Consider the following 15,866-nt stretch of genomic DNA (forward strand, 5'->3'; position numbering starts at 1 on the left):
CCGACTGAAATGTTTTTTTCCAACACAGGAAGATTCTGTGCCCTATTCTGAGAAGGCAGGCAGACCATTTTGAAGCGACTGTGATTTGATTTGCCGCATACATCAGAGCGTGAGGTGGCTGTGTGCTGCGTGTACGGCAGGCAGATTTGATTTCAAACTCTGGAGGCAAATAAAGGAACACTAAGAAACAAATATTAAAAATCGGAGCAAATGTGGAAATGAAAAAAAGGGGGATGGGAAGGGATAAAAGACGGGTCGGAGAGGATAAACAAGCGTCCTTGCTTTCTACTCCTAATGAGCTTGGACCTTCGCTAAACGTTGTTTTGGTGAGATTTGCCTCACCTTGGGGATGTAAAGCCAGAAGCTCTCCTTGATCATGCACAGAATAAAGAAATCTCATTCATTACAAATGGGAGGAGGAACAACAGAGACTTTGATGTCTTTAAAATCAGTTCAGCAAAGATTATTCCAGGCGGGGGTTAGGAGCGATGAGGAACAAGGACACGGCAGAACTCTAATTCTGCAGGCCGGGAGCCTTAGGCACAGAGAGCTGTTTTGCAAGGCATAATTTGCGTCCCATGATCTGACCAAATACACCTGGGCCGGGTTCACTTCCAAGAGGTGTCCCCATTGCCGTTGCTCCTGCACAAGGCTCTTTGGGCTTGTTCATCTACAGTGCTTCTCTGTTTGCTAAGGGGCTATAAACCATTCCCCCATTTAATCCGTGCTAAGCAGGGGTGACTCTTTCATGCAAGTGACCTTTGACCTTACTATACAAATATTAAAATAATGGCCCTCTGGAACTCTTATGGTGGAAATTCTTACGTCAGCTCCAGCTTGGTTGGAGAGGTGTTTTGGTGTCTGGGCAGGCTCAGGGTGGGCAGGGGGCAATACTTTGGTGAAAGCATGGCTGTGTGCCATCTCTAAAGCTACGCTGTGCAGGCAGCTGATGACTTCATCCTTCAGCAGGACATGCATTATGGCAAAGAAACCATTGACAATCATGATGAAAAATGAAGACAGCACAAAAAACATGATCTGAGAAGAAAAAGAAAGCTCCCTGTATCTGGGAGACAGGGGATTGGGCACTTAGCATCTGTTGGAAGGGCGGAATCAGTTCAGACAGTTTTGTTGAGATGACATGTCTTTCCAGGATTACGTCAAGAGTAGACATTCATTCATTCACTTCAAAGGAATTTACCGAGTACCTTCTAGTGCCAAGAACTATGTTGGGGCCTAGGAATTCAAAGATGTATCTTGGAAATAGTCCCTGCTATGAAAAACACTAGCTAGAGGAGAGACAGATATGCAAATACACATTTGCCATAAAATAATTGGTCTAATGGGGCTTGTATAACAGAGAAGAAGTCTTCTTGGGAAAATGAGAGAGTTTGAAAAATAGCCTCCTAGATGAGCTGTCTTCTGCTCTCTCTCTGGAATGAGCATAATTGTGTCTTCCTAAAAAATTGATAGGGACACCCAAACACATACACACACATAAATATTTAATTCTACCTGTAAATGCCGGAAGGCTGCAGGTGGCAGCAGTGTTGGTTCTAGAATCTTCTTAACCCTGGTTGCAAAGAACTAGCCACTTAAGAAATGCTTCTAATGATGAGAATGAGAGACCTAGACGAGAAGGATTTATCCATTCTGAGAAAAGCAATGAAGACACACTCCTTTCCTGAGGAAAGTTTGGAAGATGGAAGAGATGAGATGAAAAGAATTCAAGGCAGTGGAAACAGATAAAATATTTAATAAGCTTATAAAGAAAAGGAGTGGAAAGACCCATTGTTAGAGAAGTCTGTGGAGATTTTAAATGGCAGTTTTATTGCTTCGGTCTCTTCCAATCCCTGCTTCTGATGTCAGCGGTGAACTCTGCGTATTTTTTCTGGTACAGTCCGTGAGGTCCAACTTTCTGTTTGCAGTCACCTGAGCCCTGGTCTCACCCTTTGTGACTGAATGAGATGCACACAGAGGACAAATTGAGTCAGAGGAAGGTACTTTTGCAATTGCGTGGGAAGAGGATGCGACAGCCTGATGCTACATTGAGGAGATGGCCGTTTGGGGTAGATGCAGGTGTGTCAGGGTGGGACGCAGCAGGTTGCAAGAATGCAGAGCCCCAGGCTCCTCACCCCGCCTCCCTTTTGCAGAGAAGAAATATACCCGACAGGTAAAACCAGAGATGTGGAAGATAAAACCGAGGATATGGGAGATAAAACAGGCTCAGAGCATCTCTGTCCGTCACGGTTGTCTATCAACCCTACTATCAGAGTACATTTGGGGAGAAGTCTCCTTATAGGGCTGTTGTGAGCATAGCTAATATATGAAATGCACTTCAGACAATGTCTGCCAGGCCCGTAGAAAGTGCTACATAAGTGTTGGCTGTTCTGTCAGAGGTTGAGGAATTTCATATATATAAGAAGACAAAACCTTAAGCACTCCAAATGTGTACATATTTTAAATAGAAAACTGAGTCCTAAAAAGAAGGTGTGTGTGTGTGTGTGTGTGTGTGTGTGTGTGCGCGCGCGCGCGCGCGCACACTTGCATGCACATATGCTGAAAATATCTGATAAAAGAGGAATTTAACGCCTCCTTTATGTGAGAGCTTTCTAGACAGATGAATAAACAGCTGTAATCATAAGAGAAGTACATCCTCCCACCTGGGGGCAAAGAAGTCTTCATTTTCAGTCCTGTAAACATTGAGGTCAGGGTCCTCAGGTGTTACAGCTGGGATGACCCTCGGGTGTCTCCTACCAACCCCTGGCTTTTATAGATGAGAAAACATACCCAGAAAGCAAGGCTTGCCCAAGACTGCATGGTCAGAAGGAGGCAGAGGCAGATTATAGATTCTAGTAGCTTGGGAAGAATTGGGAAGAGGAGGACAGCAGTTTCCCTTCCAGCCCTTCTGACTCGATAGCCGATGGATATGGGCCCTTGAGGGCCAGGACAAGGGCTGGCCAAGCACATATCAGCTCAGAATATAGGGGATGAAGATGACCTTGAGCTTGAGAAGCAGACGTGGAGATGTTCCCTGGCTTCCTCTGCCTCTCTTGTCTTGCCCTTGCTCTGAATGTCATCGCTGCTGACCAGGGAACCAGTGCTCAGGCTGGTGCCACTGGTCAGAGTGATGCACCTCCAGGAGCCCTGGCTGTCCTGGGACTCAGTCGGGGAGAGCTGGCTGGTGGTGTGTGTGTGTGTGTGTGTGTGTGTGTGTGTGTGTGTGTGTGTGAGAGAGAGAGAGAGAGAGAGAGAGAGAGAGAGAGAGAGAGTGCACGCATGCAAGTGTAGTAGCACCCCTGAGAAATCTCAAATGGGTTTAGAATGGGCTTGGAAGGAAATTTTTGGAACCATGTGAACTGTTCGCATTATTCCACTTCTTATTAGCACTTTCTACTTTTCTACTGCCTGATCTAACCTCTGTGTCAAGCTAAAAAAAAAAAAAAGTCCAATAAAACTATATTCTTAAAACAAATTTTATACAGGGTGTCCCAAAAGACTTAATGTTTGCTTTAAATTGCACGGACTTTTGAGACACTCTGCAAGTAGAAGGATTAAAACCTTGCAATCCACATACTTGAGGTGGTGAGTGGGCAGCCAGGGTAAGTCAGAACGGCCTGGGGGTCTGCTCCCAGGGAGGGCTGGCCATGATCTCAGGGCCGAGGCTGTGGAGGGGGGAGGTGTTTGTGTGCAGCAGCCTGTATACAGGGAACATTTGGCAGACAACTATGCAATAAAGTTATCAGATTTAGAGGTGCTTGGCTCAAGTGGGCATTTTTGTGGGTATTGACGGAGAGTGGAAGGGAGAGGCTAGATGCTCGCAGAGGAACAGGGATGGAGGCACCATGAGGAAAAGAGGTTGGGAATTCCCAGAGAGTGGCTGGTGTTGCTCTTTGGACTCTCACGCTTCGGGAAGTAGAGTTCAAGCCAAGTTCAACCTGACCGAGGGTCAAAGAGCTGCAGTTGATATCTGGGTTACATAAATAATTTAGATATTAGCTATCCAGGAGTCCACATCCTGAGGGCTTATGGGGTCATCCTCTATTTTAATATTTAAAAAAAAATAACAAAAGGCTTGCACTCCTGGTATCACATGCAGTGGGAGTCCGGTTCCTGTCTTAATATTTTCATGAACGCCTGGAGGCTGACATTTTCCTTCTCACCTCTCTCTGTGTTGACTGTCGTCGCTGAACAATTCTTGATCCTGACCTTGGTTCACCTTCCAGGGCTGTTCTTTCCATTTTATCCCATGTTCACCCAAATGTGCCACAGACTCTTTAAGAATCTCCCTAAAGCATCCCCAGCTGTAGAGATGACGTAGCAGATGTTTACCGAGGACAGTGACAGTGGTCCTGCCGGACAGCTGGAATCATCGAGTAGCCTTTGCTGGCCCGTGTGAAGCTCCCTTGGCATTTCCTGCTGTCAAGAGCATCTTGCTGGCTGTCTTCTATCCCCTGGCTCTGGCCTCTGTCCATGTTGCCGCGCCCTCCTCTGCTCGTGGGCCAGGTTGTGTCTGCCAATTTCTACCTGTTCCCGGACACGCCTCCTACTGTAGCCTTCATTCTGGAATGTGAAATAAAATTTATCTTACTCTGCTGATCTACTTATTTTTGTATCCCCTCTGTCTTCCATATCATGCCTAGAACCTGTCTTTTCATAACCAGAATAGTCATTCAAGATGTTTTTCTAAATAACAGTGTTTTCCCTAAGAGGAACTTTGCTGTCAGCTTTTAAAATAACATGTAGCCACCTCTACTTCATTGAAACACTCTGATTTCTTAATTTGAGGAGGAGGAGGGGAAGGAATGAATATTTCATGGGAACTTATTCAAATCAGACCTTGGGCTAGTGCTTTTTATGCATCATTTTATTTCATCCTTGGCAAAGTCCTGTAGGGAGTGGGGCTGCCACCCTGGTTTATAGAGGACAGTGAGAGTCAGGATCCTCGAGTCACATAGCTGGTGGGTGGCAGGACTCAAGTTCAAGCCAGTGTCTTTGGACCCCAGAGCCTGTGTTCTTTCCATCATTAATCTCACCATGGGGGAGAAGGGACAATTACAGAGACACACCTGTGGGCATTGTCCTACTTTCCTTCCTTGATGGCCTACTCTTCTCCTTTAAGCCGCCCTCTCCCACTAGCTCTGGGACAGGCCGACCCTCCCTCTTCTCTTCCTCTGCTGCTTCCCTCCCAGGGTAACTGGCCCAGCCCAACTCCAGCTGCAGCCTGGCTCCTGGTCTTGCTCTTTCCTGCTCTCACTCAAGCCCTAAGTCCCTCCCGGAGCACTCCTGGAGGAGAATCCATGGGCCTCCTCACCCTGGTGTTGCCTGCCCAGCCTGTCCTGCACTCCTGGCTGGTGGACTTGCTCCCATGCTCTGGGATGGGCACGTGGTTAAGAACTTCATCTTTGACCTAGAGAGATGAGGCTTCAAACTGCAGCCTGGTCTCTTGTCAGTTGTGTGACCTCAGGCAAGTCACTTAGACAATTTGCTTCAGGGTTTTCTTCTTTTAAATGGGTACACTGAGAGTATCCAACTCAGAGGGCCGCTGTGAGGGCTCTGACATGATACAGGTGAAGGTACAGGGCTGGGACATAGCGAGGGCTCAAGTGGGAGCGATGGGGGTGGCTGCGACTCTGCTCTCCTCGAGTCCTTGGTGCCACCCAGTGCCTGACACTCAGGTCCCCTGCTGTCTAGAAGTCAGCCCTAGCCCACCTTTCTAGCCTGTCTGTTGTGTTGTGATGATGCCAGGCCACACCCTTCCCTGGATGCAGGCCCTGCCTGTTAGCCTGGAACAGCCGCTTCTACTAAGAGAAAGCGTGAGCACGTTCCAGGCCTGGCTTAGCCATTTCCTCTGGAAACTCTTGTCCGACTCCCCCCATCCCCTACTCCCTACCACATCAGTGGGCTTCCCTATACTCTGCCTTCCAGAGGGTTTTGCTAGCAGGGAGCCCAGCAGAATACAGGGGCAGGGGAAAGATGAGACCAGGTTGACTGCTCTCCATCTAAAGCTCACTGCTCCTGTCTGGTGGCCCTGTCCATGAAACAAATGGAACTCTGCTGTCCCTGGGTTCTGGTGACCACCCTTCTGCACCCCTTCTCAGGCCCAGGAGTGGTAATGGGGCATGACTGTGACTGCATTGTTCCTTCTGCTTTTGCCACACTGTTGTAAATAGTCCCTTCACTAATCTTTCCTTAACTTACCCTCCTTGAGTACACCATCTCTATTCTAGGGAATGAGAGAGAGAGAGAGAGAGAGAGAGAGAGAGAGAGCGAGCACTATCCTAACTAATATGGGAAATGCAAATGTTATTCTGCAGATGAAAGGGATGTACTGGTGTTGCATTTTAGAAAGATGATTCTGTTTGAGTGCAGCAGTGCTACTCGGAGTGGACTGGCAGCATTGGCATTACTGAAGCAGACTGTCTGGGGCTGAGGCCCAGGGTGGAGCCATCTGTGCCTTAAGCAGCTCTCCAAGTGAGTTGTACACACTGAACCCAGAGAGAATGAAGCTGGAGGCTTGAGAGGCTGCTCTGCTTAGAAAAGAAAAGAACTAAGAAAGAGGAAAGAAGAAGAGAAGAGATAGTGGTGAGTCTGGGATAAATAGTTAGGGTTTAGAATCGATTGGGTGTAGGACTGAAGAGGTGTGGGGAAGCTTAAAGGAGAGGTCCAGCCCGGGTATCAGGCTTAGACAGTTTTATTACCCGCGAGTGGGGGTAGATTTGAGAGGGAAGTTGTTATGGACAGCAAGGAGCACAGTGAGGGTGAAGTGCTTGTGGGGACCACCCCAGGGGGAGGCCTGGGAAGCTTTCGAATATAGGGGTCTTGAAATCAGAAGAAGGGTCTTGGCCACATTTAGCTTTCAGCATGCGACAAGCACTCACTGTGACGGCTTTGTAAAATGGCGGCTTGGGTAGGCTCACCTAAATTTCCCAGAATTCCCTTTTTGCATGTTTCCTGTTAGGGAGGGTCACAAGGGAGAGCCTTGGGGCACTGGGAGGGTGGAAGGGCGACCACGGCCATTTTACAGCCCCCAGGCATCGGTGCTGACCTGCTGACCCGCCTCGTTGGCATGTAGCGGCAGCGACCCCACAACTGCTCTACTTCCCCTCCACTCCTCCTTCAGCCTCTCTGACTCCTAGCTCAGGAGTGTGTGTTTAGCTCCAGGACAACGGACTTTGGCTTCTGTGGGGGACCCGCACCATCAAAGTGAGAAGCAACGGACAGAGGTTTTAGTTGATGCTCCTGGGCTGGGTTGCATCCTTCTGCTGTGGTTCCAGTCTGTTCCTGGTCTCTTGCACCCTACAGCGGCCTTCCCTTACCAGCTGCCTGCCCCGGGGATGTCAGGCTCCAGCTTCAGACACAGAGAGAACAGTCTTACAGAGATGTGTGTGTACATGGCCCAGTGGTTCTGTTGGAACCATAGAATCTGGTTGAACTCTGATGTAATTGCCAAAAGAAAGAGTGAAAGGGAAAGAGTAACAGGGAGAGCCCGGGTGGAATCTGCTATTCTAGACACTGAACATCTGCCCACTGGGAGGCAGGGGGCTGTGGCTCCTGGTCAGTCTCAGTTCTTATGTGCTTCCCGTGGAAGGAGCATTTTGCCTCACTGAGAGCAGAAGTTCAAGGATAATTTTGGTAATATTCATAGTTTTTGCCTTGATCTCTGACATTGGGACCTAACTCCTGCATAAGATGTGAGTCTACTGTACGGAGTTGGGAGTTACTGTTGCAAAGGTGGAGAGAGCAGGTACTTGCCGGGAGAACCTGAAAATTGAGAAGAACAGACAGCCTTGGGAGGCAACTTAGGTGTATTCCAATTAAATGTGGCTACCAAAACATTCGGTCATGTAGCCTTTACAAAAGATCCCTCTTTGCCTTTCTATTTATGGGAAAGGCATAACATACTGTATTTAGCAGTCATTTAATAAAGAGTCATTATTGAAAAGTATAAAATAGGAATAGGGATTGTCCTAGGAGATTTGGGGCTGTGTACTTTCTAAGGCTCACTTATGAGTGTGTTGCTAGACAATAAAGAGCATTTTTTTCACTCTTGGTTGAGAGCACTTTGCTATGTTCTTGCTTTCACTGGAGATACACATTGCTTTAGGGGGAAAATAACAATTTCAAACCCTGACAATATTTACTCATTTCCTGTTTGCCCTAGGGTATCTGAGCTTACCGTTAAAGTGATTCAACTACTTAAAGGAGAAGGGAGAATCTGGCTCTGCAGTTTTGCTTTATTCTTGAATTCAATGAAAATGGAGATTTTCCTCTAGTGCTTTATGTAGCAATAGCATGGGGGGGGGGGCGCTCAGAACTCCTGGTGGAAAAGAGGAGGCCCGTGGACCACTGCCAGCCTCCGTGACCATCCGCTTAGATAAGGTTTTGTTTTGAAATATAAACAGGCTTGTTTTGGTTTCAAGAATGAGGGAACTATTTGTCTCCTCTCATCTCTGGCCAGCTTCTGTAGAGCAAGTCGTTGACCTAACGTTTCTGATCAGCCTAGATATTGGCTTCCCTTTGAAAGTAAAAACTTGGCCGTGTTGGTAGAGGACTATGATTTCCTGACTTTGGCTTTGCCTGCTGTGTCTGTCTTCTCTTCAAAGTGCCTTGGAGGGTGGGCGGTCACGGTTCCTGGGCAGGATGGGAGTAGTGTAGTCTCGGTCAGGTCTCAGAGTCCAGGGACAACTGTTACATCCTCTGTCAAAAGAACTTTTCCCCGAAATCGCAGCTTTACCCACCTCTGCTACTTCTATTGTCATAGCAACTTAGAGCTCTCCTGGCTGAAGAACTGGCTCTTTCCACAGCGATTCCATTCATAGTCAGGCCTTCCTTCACTTTCTGATGATCCCAGTAGCTTTTCCTTGAACTGACTTCTCACTCCGATCCATTGGTTGGAAACCAGCTCTCTTGTCCCAAGCATGGAATGTGCTAGAGAACATGGCTTTAAGGCTTCAGATGTTCCCATCTTAACAGCAGTGATGAGGGCCTACATTAACCAGACCCTTAATAATGACAGGCTCCCTGCAAAGCATTTCATAGTTTATTTCTTAAAACCGTGCTATAGAATAGATAATTATGATCCCAATTTTTGTGTGTGTGTGTGAGAAAACTGAGCATAAGCAACATTTCCAAGGCTACAGACCCCGTAAGTACTAGCACTAGAATTCAAGTTCTGCCAGACACCAGTTCCGTGTGTTCAGCCTCCTCACTCGCCTCCTGCTTTGTTCAAGACCTCACTTCCCCACTGCCTGACTGTTAGCGGTGTGTTTGTTAAAAACAAAGCCCTAGATCTGATTTCAGCTCATCTAACATGACTTCCCTTGAGCATTTCGTTTCGAGGCTAAAAAATTTGAACATGAGCATCTCAATTAAAGTGCCCTTGAAAAGATTTATTGGCAGATTGCTTTCATCTTGACCATAACTAATCACAGGAAGGGGAAAACAAGACAAGAAGTGGCCAGAAGTACTCTTTGAAACACTGCATTTGGTGAAACTGGCACAGAGTAGCTTTTAAGAATACATTCACTTCTCGCAAGGCAGCCTGGAGTCTAAGTGAAATAGAATTTGCAATATAATAAAGGAGATGTCTTTAAAAAATTCATGCCATGCAAGGGGATGGAGGAAGCTGTCTGATGAAAATCTCACATTTCTGTAGTCAAGTCTCTAGAAATACATGGAGTTGTTGATGAGAAACCTACAGTGGTGGTATCACATTCAAGGACATCCCTCCTTCCTCTTCCCTCCTCTCCCTCCACTCCCCCTTCCCTCCCTTCCTCCCTTCCCTCCTTCCCTGACTCAAATATTTATTGAGCTCATACTATATGCTAATCACTAGATGCTGAGGATTCAGCAGTGAACACAATAGAATCCCTGCCACGTGAGGCTTATATGCAACTGGGAGAGGCGATTAACAAATAAATCAATACATATATAATAGGTTAAGTAGTGATGAACACTGCAGTGAAAAAATAAGGCCAGGTAAGTAGCTAGAGTGTGATGGCACACTCCCTTTGAGATACGGTGGGCCAGGAAGATCTTTGTGATGACAACACATTTGAGCAGACACCTGAAAGAATTATGAGATCAAGCCATATGAATTTGTGAAGCAAGAGTACTGCACAAAAGGGAAACAGTGAGTGCAAAGGCCCTGAGGCAAGGGTATGCTTATCATTTGCAAGGAACTGCAGAGAGACCAGTACAGGCAGAGTGTGTGAGCAATGAGGAGAGCCGAGGAAAGAAGTTTGCAGAGCTGGTCAGGAGTGAAATCAAACAGGGCCTCACAGGCCAGGGTAGGAGTTTTCACTTTATTCTAAGCATCATGGGAAGCCACTGGAGGGTTTGAAAGAATGATGTGACATCATCTGACTTGCTTTTTCACAGGGTCACTCTGGGGAGGTAGACCATAGGGGACAAAAGGGGGCAAAAGCGGAAGCAAGGAGACCAGAAGGAGGGTACTACAGTCATTGAGGCAAGAATGAGGATGACCAGGACCTCACCTACCACGGAGGTGCACATGCTTTTTCTTCCTACCAAGAATCTCTTTGCCCTCCTCTTGAACCTGGCTTGGCTTTGTGACTTGCTTCGGTTAATAGAATGTGGCAGAAACAGTGCTCTGCCATTTCCAGACCTGTCCTTTAAGAAGCCTGGCAGCTTCCACGTTTTCTCTGGGGAAGCCAGGCACCGTGTAAAGACGCCCAGGCTGGACTACTGAATGATGAGATGCTTGTGGAGGGAGAGAGAGGCCACATGGAAGAGCACTGGTTGGAGTAGAGAAGCTTTCTTAGCCTTCTGTCCCTGACTAGCTGCTGGTTGAATGCTACCGAGCAAGTGACTACAGCTGATGCCACTGAAGGAGAGGAAGAAAAGGGCCCATCTGAGCCCCGCCTGAGTTCCTGATACACAGAGCTATGAGGAGTAATTTACCAGTTTAAAGGCATTCACTGTGGAGTAGTTTACTAAGTAGCCATAGATACCCAAAATTGTTAGTATCATTACCCCATTTGCGGATCACAGTGGACAATCTATAGCCATTGGGCCAAATCTAGCCTGCCTCCTTGTTCAGTACATAAAGTTTTATTGAAGCACATCCAAGCTTATTTGTTTCATGTTGTCTATGACTACTTTCACATTACACAGCAGAGTTGAGTAACTGCAACAGAGACAATTTGTAATGGTTGGGAAAACCTAAAATATTTATTATTTGACCCTTTACAGAAAAGTCTACTGTCTCCTGTTATAGATGATATCTCATGGGATTGAGTAACTGGCTAAGATCACCCAGTCAGTAAGTGGCAAAGTCTGGGCCTCCAATCCAAGTCTGTTTGATTCCAATATGTTTTGCATTCCACTATACTGACTTTTAGTTCCAACTTCAAAGATGTAGACCCAGGGAAATTTTTTAAAAAAAAATAACTGTTGTTGTGTACTAATGCTACGGTTTGAATGTTGGTCCCTTCCAAAACTCATGTTAAAATTTGTTTGCTGTTGTGATGGTGTTAGGAGGTGGGGCCTTTGGGAGGTGATTGGGGCCATAGGGCTTTGCCCTCATGGGTAGGATTAATGCTATTATAAAAGGGCGAGTCTGGCTCCCTTTCACCATGTGATGGTGCAGCAAGAAGGCCGTTGCCAGATGCCAGTGCCTTGATCTTGGACTTCCCAGCCTGTGAGAAATAAATTTCTATTCATTATAAATTACCATCTCAGGATTATGTTATAGCAGCACAAAATGAACTAAGGCAACTAAGTTATGTAAAGTTGAGCAGCATGATGTCATGCTATCTTTTTAGGGAGGGAAGGGAGATTCAGTTCTTCTTCTTTTTCTCCTTTATTTTTTATGCTGGATTATGAGGCTATTTATAAATGGCAAAATTTTGTTGGGATGAGAACACTGGGTCTGGAGTTAGAAACCTAGTTTCAGATCCTGGCCCTGTAGCATTGAATCTGTGTAACCTTGAGCCAGTTACTCCATCCTCATGACATCATGTAAAACGGTGTTTCTCAGATTTTCGTTATTGAAGCTTAAGAAACATTTTAGACATCTTTTTCCTAACTGCACCCTTCCCATGAAATTTTAATACCATAGATATATACTGCATATCTGTTTAAAAGAGTAAGGGTGTTCACCCCCTTCCCCAAGAACCTATTTTAAACCCCTTGGGAATGATATTATCCCTGTTGAGGAGGCAGGACCTCAAAAGCAATTGAAATGGTCCTTGATGCTTGGTTCCCAAAGTGTTAGGCCTTGCCCATCCTTGCAATCTGCTCAGCAATGTAGGGAACTCACCTACCCTGAGCAAGGCAGCATTCTAGAAGCCTGAGAAGCATCACTTCATTCAATTCAATGCCTCTATGGGGTCAATATTCCTACTGCATCTTTCCTGAAGAGAGGAATGAGGCTCAGAGAAGTAACTTCTCTAAGGTCACAATGCTAGTAAAGTCAGTGACAGGATTTGAATCTAGGTTACTCTAACCTTAAAACCGTCACTCTTTTTTTTTTTTCTGTAAATCAGAATAATTAAAATCATTTTATTGCCAAGAAGTTGGAACAAGAATAAAATAAGCAAAATGCCCTATGATGGTAATTACAGAATGTATTAGTTAGCTATTGCCAGGTAGAAAACCACTCTCAAAGCTCAGTGGCTTAAAATATTTATTATTTCTTATGGTTCTGTGGGTTGGCTGAGGGTCAGCCGGTCTAGACAGGGCTTGGCTGGTTGGTTCCACTGGCCTTGGCTAGACTCAATCAACACTTCCGTTGCCAGATGGTGATCATTCGATCTAGGCTTGGCTGGGTGGAGGGGACTTCTGAGAAGTTTTTCTCATCCTCTTGGCACCGAAGAGCTAGACCAGATCTATTCTTCTCATAACAGAGGCAGAGACACAAGGGAGCAAGTGTAATTGGGTAAGCACTTTTCAAGGCGCCACGTGCATCACAGCTAATTTCCCATAAAACTGTCACTCTTAACTGAGAGTAAAATGCACTCTGAGAACGTAGGATGCTTTGAAATCTGAGGTTCCTGTTTTTTCCCAAGGTGGAACTTGTACTGACTGGAATAGTGGATCCCAAAGTGTAGCTCTTGGACCAACAACAGCAGCACCTGAGACTTGTTACTTGTGCAAATGTTCTGGCCCCGCCCCAGACCTCCTGAATCAGAAATTCTGAGGGTGGGACCCTCTATCAACGGGGAGGAGGGCGCAGTTTGACCAACCCTCAGGTGATTCTGATGCAGACCAAATTTTGAGAATCAATGCTGTAGAGGTTTTCTCTTGGAAAGGACTTCAAATCTAGAACACGTTAGGTCTGGCACAGGGGAAAGAGTGGGGGATGTGGCTCTGAAATACACCAGCAGCTGCTAAGGTGATTTCTCCATCTGTCTTAACTGTTAGGACAGATTTCTCCTTTAGAAATATTTTTCTCTTTCTTCTCCATGTACATCTCCTCAACTTCCCCAAGCTGCTTGTGCTTTGGCTTCAAAAGACTGTTACTTCAAAAGACTTTTTACCCTGATCTAAGTCACTGTTATAAATTGTGTCACTGCCTGGGACTTGTCTCTCAAGTGTGTTGCACTAACAGTCCTATTGTTATTTTATTGGTCAATCAAAGCTAGGTTATGCTGTGGTAATAAATAACCTCAAATTGCAATGGCTTAACACAGAGGTAGGAAACCATGGCCCAGGGCCAAATCTGGCCCACTTCCTGTGCTTATAAATAAAGTTTTGTTGGAACACAGCCATACTCATGTACTTACATGTCATCTAGAGCTTCTTTATGCTACATATAACAGTGTTGAACAGTTGTGATAGAACCAAATGGCCTGCATAGTTCAAAATATTTACTCTTTGGCCCTTTAAAGAGAAAGTTTGCTGACTTAAAACAACAGTGGTTTATCTTTCCCCATTCCAGGGGACTGTTCCCTGTCATCCTCACTCGAGGTCCCTGAATAAAGGTGGCTCCACTGTCTGGACCATTGAGGCTTGTGGTAGAGTGAAGGGAGCCCTGGTGAATTTCACCCTGGGCTCAGAAATGACACTTGTTACTCCTCTTTCATTTCGCTGGAGAAGCCGAGTGGCCTGGCTGCACCTGACTTCAAGTGGCCACAGAAGCACCATCCCCCTGGTGCCCAGGAGGAGAGTGAGCAGCACCAATGTCAATGACAGTCATGGCCATTGAGGGCCAGGGCCAGCAAGGCCTTCAGTAAAGGTGAAAGGGAGTTTTGAACTCTAGAACTATTTTCTTCACGGACTTCAAAGCTCAAGTTCTACTCTCAGGGGAACCTAGCAGGGAGTCTCTAAACAGTGAGAAAATTAGCATATTTAGCTATGTCACCGTTCTACAGACAACTTGGTGATCTTGGTAGATGTGATGTTATCAAATCATCATTAGCACATTGCAGGGAGTTACTTCTGTGCTAAGGAAAATGAACTAATGATAATAGTTGCAGGAATATTTTTGTATACCTATGTAACTATTTTGCTCCAAATGCAAACCAGAATCCTCTCTGACAATATGCAAATAAATAAAAAGATACAAATAAACAAACTCTAAACTTCAGAGAAGCCAAATTACCAGTAGTAAGTAAACACCAACAACATGGACTGGGCATTTTGATGTGGGTGTAGCTGAGAAGCAGATAGTCGCTATGCATCTGTGTAGGCTGTTGAAAGCAGACATGGATGGAGCCAACCAGGAGTCCTCTCCGATGGTATGGAACGATATGAAGGAAACATTGCTCTCGTTGGGGTGAAAAAATTGAGCCCTTCCTTATCTCCCTCTATTCTCTCCATATGCTCGTAACTATAGGCAGCAACCACATCCCAAATCTACTTGACGGAGCACCTTGCCCAACACCCCTTGGTAAATAAGTATCAAAGCCTGTATTTGAACAAGGCGTTCTGACTGCAGAGCTGTGTGTTTTACCACTGTGATATGGTGATGCTCAGATGTGTTTGATCACAGTTTCAAATGAAAGTGGGATCATCCCATACGTACTGTTTTAGCTACATGATATCTAAATGCTATATCATTAAAGGTCACTGAATATCCACCTCCCATTTCATTCTTAATGGCTGCAAAGTATAGATGTACTAATTTATTTCATTTATTACTGATTCTTTATGATTTTACACTATTATAGATTACATTGTGTCAAAGACTTTGGTTTTTGCATACATCGTTAATCAATTGCTTAGGAAAAATTCCTGGAAGTGGAATTTCTGGGTCAAAGGTTACGTATGGAGGGTCACAGTTTACAGCCGTGGCGACTCCACTTAGATGTCAACTCCTTATAAATATAATGGTTCCCCTTGGAATTGTGCAAATCCTGGAGTCCTGAAGCGTTGTTTATGGATTTTAAAGTCCATAAATGCCGGTCTTCCAGAAAGTTTGTCCTAAATAATGTTTCCATGAGCAGTATGCACGAATGTATTTCTGCTCAGGTGGCATAGAGAGTAATACCAATAATAGTAAGAAGAAAAATCTCTGCCAATTTAAAAAGTGATAAAAGTATTTAATTGTTTTAATTTTGCGTTTCAACCAAGTATTTTGAAAATTCCATCAATGTGTCTTCATGCTGTGTTTCCTTTGATTCAACCACCTGCCTCGGAATGCTTCTTTTCTGTAGTGCTCAATGATGCTGCTAAAGTGTGTCAGGCCAAGAAAGCATGACATGGAGGATATGTGCCAATCAATGATTAAATTAGACAATAGAATGTAGCTCTATTCTCGTATCTGCTTCTTTATTCAATGTGATGTGTCGTTTCAATGGAATTATGGAAAGAAAATCTGGTCTCATGTAGATATGGAAAAAGGAAAAGCATTTTAATAGCTTTTCAGATAATTATGGCTATTCTTCTCTCATACTATA

This window comes from Propithecus coquereli, unplaced genomic scaffold, assembly GCF_000956105.1.
Source record: "Propithecus coquereli isolate 6110/MARCELLA unplaced genomic scaffold, Pcoq_1.0 Scaffold84, whole genome shotgun sequence".
Classification (NCBI taxonomy): domain Eukaryota; kingdom Metazoa; phylum Chordata; class Mammalia; order Primates; family Indriidae; genus Propithecus; species Propithecus coquereli.